Raw genomic sequence first — 6,000 nt, 5'->3', positions numbered from 1 at the left:
TCAGGGATGCTGTAGTGGTTTCCTGAAACAAGCACAGGGTTGGACTAGAAGACTTCCAAGGTTTCTTCAAGCTCCTGTCCATTCCTGTGGTCTCCCTGCAGCTGGCCGAGTCCTCAGTGCTTGGCAGTGGAGCCTGCCCAATTAACCATCAATGGTGCACCTGCTTCTCCCTACTCCTGTATGGCTCAGGTCATGGCACCCTAGTGCAGGGCTTATTAACCTTGGGCCCCCAGATGTTGTTGGACTCTAACTCCCACCATCCCCAGACATGGCCTTTGTGGCTGAGGGTGATGGGAGTCCAACAACATCTGGGCACCCAAGGTTAAGAAACCCTGCCCTAGTGGGTGAGTCAGTTTAAGGGAGGTGTTAATCATTTGCACGGATCTTCCCAAGACTCTGTCGAGGATTACCCCCTCCCCCACAAAAAGCCTGATTCACCTATTTTGGTAGCACAGCCTGGGAAAGGGTGAAGCTAGCTCACATTTCAGTACTTGCATTCTGGTCCTTTTGGTGATAAAGGAAGAAAATGCAGGTGCTAACTGGATAAATCTCCAAAACAAACTTTGTGACTCATTCACTGGTGATATTTACTGGTAGAGTACCTGAACCCACCAGTGCCTTGAGCAAAGTAACCAAACTCACCTTCATTTGCATCATTTATTGGTTAATGCCAATGCCCATGACATACACCTTGAAACATTTCCAAGCAAAATCCATTCATTTGAATATCTGATATCAAAAAATGGGGATACAGTACAAGATTATTACCTAAATTATTCAGCCACCTCTCCGATAAAGGTGGAACATGCTAGAGGGTTTGCTGACCCTAAAGGGTGGGCAGGCTCATATGGCGAAAGTGGGTTTTTTTGGACCTATTTTTGAACCTATGGCATTTTTTTATACCTATGGCATTTAGGGCCAAAGTCCATAATTGAATTCTACATTTGAATATAGGAAGCATGAACACCCAATGTACAGAAACCTGTTTGCAAAAATGTGTTTCGCACATATACACACATTACAAAGCTCAGATTAGGTGATGGTACGGGGTAGATATATTTCCAGTGTCAGGACCAGATTGGACTCTGCAGTGTCCAGGAGAGGAGAGCTGGTTGTGTGGTAGCAAGCATAACTTGTCCCCTTAGCTAAGCAGGGTCTGCCCTGGTTGCATTTGAAAGGGAGACTAGAAGTGTGACCACTGTAAAATATTCCCCTCAGGGGATGGAGCCGCTCTGGGAAGAGCATCTAGGCTCCAAGTTCCCTCCCTGGCTTCTCCAAGATAGGGCTAAGAGAGATTCCTGCCTGCAACCTTGGAGAAGCCGCTGCCAGTCTGTGAAGACAATACTGAGCTAGATAGACCAATGTGTCTGACTCAGTATATGGCAGCTTCCTATGTTCCTATGTGTGAAGAGTCCCAAAACTGAGCTGAAAACATGCTGGTACATGCTTTCTCCTGTAACAATCCTGGGGAAGTCAACTTCCCCAGGGATATGCTACATATTCCCAGTGCAAAGTTCCAAAAGGGCAGTTAGGTGGACCACAGAAAATAACTTGGAGGGTAAATGTTTCTAGATGATCTGAGCCAGTGAGGCATCCACATCCCAGTGGCAAGTTGTAGCTCCTTCCCTTTCCTGAAATGCCACTTTATAGGATGCTTTGCAAGGGGTTCAAGTCCACATTAATGTTGTCTCCTCTTCTGTTGAGGGATTTATGCAAATCCAGGAGCATGTTTGCTTGCTACTTTAACCTTCACCACCTTCCATCTCAAACAGACTTCCTGGCATAGAAGGATATAGAGGTGCCCTGAGACCCAGTCTGTCCATCTGCAATGTCATTCTTGCTACCGGTCCTCATTGCTCTGGCTGCCTCTTCTTCATGTGTGTTGAATTTTACCCTATAATTCCTTCCAACATCCTTTGGTAACTAAGTGATAATTTGGTGGCCATTGGGTTTCCTTTTAAAATTCCTCCTCCTTTTTTCATTTCCCTGCCAGGCACCTTCTCGCAGCTGGTGGTTCTCACCCAGTCAGAATCAGCGGTGAAAAAACCCGGAGAATCCCATAAACTGACCTGTGCAGTCACGGGGTTTAATGTTAACCATTACTGGATGGGTTGGTTCTGGCAGAAACCTGGGAAAGGCTTGGAATGGATTGCTCACTACCTTAGCTCTGGTAGTGAATATTATTCCTCTGCAGTCCAAGAGCAATTCACAGCCTCAAAGGGAGGCTCCAGCTTCTACTTGCAGATGAATAGCCTGAAAGCAGATGACACAGCCACTTATTACTGTGCACGAGACACAGTGAGAGGAATCCCACTAGACCTCAGATAAAAACCTTTCATTATATGTGTTCTGGAGGGAAGTGACTGGATGGGGCACCAGAGAGCCACAAACCAGAAAGAGGAAGACATAGGTCCAAAGAGAGATATTTTCAATTGTTGGAAGCTGTTATTCTTGGGCTTTGAATTAAGGAACATAGGAACCTGCCATATACTGAGTCGGACCATTGGTCCATCTCTCTCAGTAATGTCTACACAGACTGGCAGAGGCTTCTCCAAGATTTCAGGCAGGAATCCCTCTCAACCCGATCTTGGAGATGCCAGGGAAGGAACTTGGAGCCTAGATGCTCTTCTCAGAGCAGCTCCATCCCTTAAGGGGAATATCTTACAGTGCTCATACTTCTAGTCTCCCTTTCGTATGCAACTAGGGCGGGCCCTGCTTAGCTTAAGGGGACTAGTCATGCTTGCTACCTCAAGACTAGCTCTCTTCCTAAGGATACAGATGTCCCCAGCGTCTTCCTGCTCCTATGCACTAGAGGGCCCAGCAGAAAACCACAAACCAGAAAGAGAAGGAGAATGAACAGATGGACCAAATAAAGGAATTATGGATGGTTTAATGCTGTTATTCCTGGCCTCAGCACCAGACTGTGAGTTTCCCCCGGGTCTTCCTGTTCCAGTGCACTAGTATCAGATCAGAATTAGTTCTCTACTTCCCTGCCCATGTTCTTCTGTTTCCCCTCTTCCATCCATGAAAACATTTATATTCCCTGAGACAGACAAATATTTCTCAGGTGTACCTGATGTCCTCAGAGTGCTGGCATTAAGGGAATCAGTTCATCCATGAAATATGTTTGTAGCTTCATAGTGATCTTGGATGAACAGAATTGGGTAGACGTTAGCAACCATCCTTTACAGGGTTGTCACGTGTGTGGGCATTGCTCCAATGTCTCTAAGAATGGCATGATCTAAAGAAATTGAAAAGGTTACCTTCCCCACCTCTTCTCTATGTCCTGGAAGCCTCTTCTCTCCCTCTCCCCTCCTTTCTCATGGGGAAGGACTGCAGCTCAATTGTAGAGCTTCTCTTTGCATAGGGAAGGTCCCAGGTTAAAGTCTTTTGTCTGAAATACTGGGGATTTGCTGCCAGTCAGGGAAGGTTCACAAATAACACGGAACCTGATGTTCCCCCAGCTGGAGATACAGAGGGGACCTGAAGCTGGCACTAGGGATGTGTGAAACGTTTCGGGTACCGAATGATCTGTACCCAAAACAGTGAATTTTGGGTGATTCGGATCCGAACCGAATCACCCACGAAGAGCCCCAAATAATTTCAGATCTGAAATGAATCTTTGGGCCATATCGGGGTCATAACGTGGGATCTGGGCCAAAAGAGTGGGTGGGGTGGTAGTGCCTAATGGGTGGAGGCTACCACCCCAATTTCAGAGTGATTGGGCAGAGGGATGATTTTTGGTGAATTGTTGAAGTTTACATGTCTTTAAAGTTTTCCCCCATTAGGTATAATGGAGGGTGTATCGCTTCACGTCGGGGGGAAAGGGGTGGCCTAGAGTGGTGTGGGGTTGGTGTTAGTGCCGGGTAGGGGCAAGGAAGCTACCTGAATTTTTTCAAAGGATTTGGGCAGAGGGCTGATTTTTGGTTAATTGTTGAAGTTTACGCGTCTTTAAGGTTTTTCCTCATAAGTTATAATGTAATGGAGCTTTCAGCAGCCCCATAAGCGCACTTGGGGGGTGCTGGGGTGGCCCATAGCGAGTGGTGGTGTAGTGCACATAGGGTGCCAACCACCCCCATGGGTTGCTAACCCATGGGGTACAGGTTTCTGTTGTTTCCGAGGTGTTCTGAGTGTAGATTCTATGATAGCAGATGAGAGTGGATTCATGGTGTCTCATTGAAAATCTCATTTTTAATTTGGATCCGAATCGAATCAGGGGTGATTCGGATACAGAACAGAACAGGGGTGTTTTGGTTCGGATCCGAATTGAAACACCGAAAATCCGAATTGCACCCCCCTAGTTGGCACTGCAGATGATCACATATCTCAATTTGCAGGAAGCAGCCAAGTTGAACCAGAGGTTTGCCCCTGGTCAACCCCTTGATGCTATCACAACCTGCTTTGTGCCACCTCAGAACCATTGGTCCCGATGGCAAGAGATTGGCTGGAATAAACGAGAGATTCATAAAGAGTGTGGGTTTACACAGAGTGTGGGAGAGGCCCTTAGTTTGGCAAGGCAACTTCAGATCTTGGTTACACATCTTATTTGAGGCCCCAAGTGAACTTCAAGTTTCCTCCCTTGGTGTGGATTCCCAAAGTCACAGATAAATCAATTATCAACTTTGCAAGTAGGCTCTGCATTGTGTGGGGACCTGTCCTATAGAAGGCAGTTTCCTATTTAAGCTTTACTCACCTAAAACCAGACTGCCTAGATGCCAGGGGCACATCTACCAGTTTTTGGTGCTTTTACGTTTTCCTAGCTCTATCACTAGTGATAACTATTGTCTGTGAATGCTGGCTGCTGGGCCCCCAGGAACCCCATAGGGCCCTGCCACTCACATCTCTGTCCACTCACCCAGCCATTTATTGCTGCCACCATCACTGCAGGCCAGCCACAGGCATGCCCTAACCCTTGCAAAATGCCCTGATGCACTATAATGATGTCAACACTCAGCACCTGTGGTGGCCACCTGGCCAGCCAGACTGTGGCAGCAACAGCAACATTTATGGTAAAATCCAAGGAGTCTATAGGATTTCGGTCATCACACAGAACTTTTGAGCCTGACCCCTTTGTCCTGGTGGATGGCCCCACTCATGAGGTATGGCTGAGATGGCATGCTTTCACCACAGGGGAAGGCGCTGGGGCCCCCTTGCCCTACAAACTGGTACAAAAACTAGAACTAGATCACTGAAAAAAACCAAGGGCTTTCTCTTAACTCAAACTTAGGGTTATCCCATTCATGGTAGATTTTCCTTTGCTGGAATGCATAATACTTCACTAGTATGGGGTGCTTCCAAACTGGGGGAGGGGGGGCAAGGCTGAACATCTAGCTATATATCTATACATATACAGCTTTATAGACATCCCTCTATAAAGCTGGAGGGAGCAGTACCATTGTTATTTAATATTACTTAAAATAACATTGTTGTTCAGTTCATATCATAAAGTTATTGAGCACACAAAATCAGAACAGGCTGCATCAAAGATTTGGTGCATCAGTGGGAAATCAGAACACCTTGAGGATACTCATGTATATTCAGAAGCAAGTCGCACTGTGCTTAATGGAACTTACACCAAAGTAAAGAGGAATATGATGGTCACCTACAAATGATGCCTCTGAATAAAACATTGGTGTGTCTGGTGCATCATACTTCGGACATATTATGCGAAGACCCAGCTCCCTTGAGAAGTCCATAATGCTGGGGAAAGCTGAAGGAAAGAGAAGAAGAGGACGACTAGCAGCAAGGTAGATGGACTCGATTACAATAGCAATGAATGCACCACTGAGAGACCTTAAAGGACAAGTCAAAGACAGATCATCCTGGAGAAACTCTATCTATGTGGTTGTTAGGAGTCGACACCAACTTGACGGCACTCAATCAATCAATCAATCAATCAATCAAGTGTCTAAAATTAAGAGATTGTTGTGCATTGTCTACCTTTAGGGTGTCTTTTTAACTTCCATGCTGACTGTATGGAAATCAAATGCAAATGACTTT

Source organism: Hemicordylus capensis, chromosome 6 (assembly GCF_027244095.1).
Source record: "Hemicordylus capensis ecotype Gifberg chromosome 6, rHemCap1.1.pri, whole genome shotgun sequence".
In the NCBI taxonomy this organism is placed as follows: Eukaryota; Metazoa; Chordata; class Lepidosauria; order Squamata; family Cordylidae; genus Hemicordylus; species Hemicordylus capensis.
Note: the sequence above shows the minus strand (reverse complement) of the source record.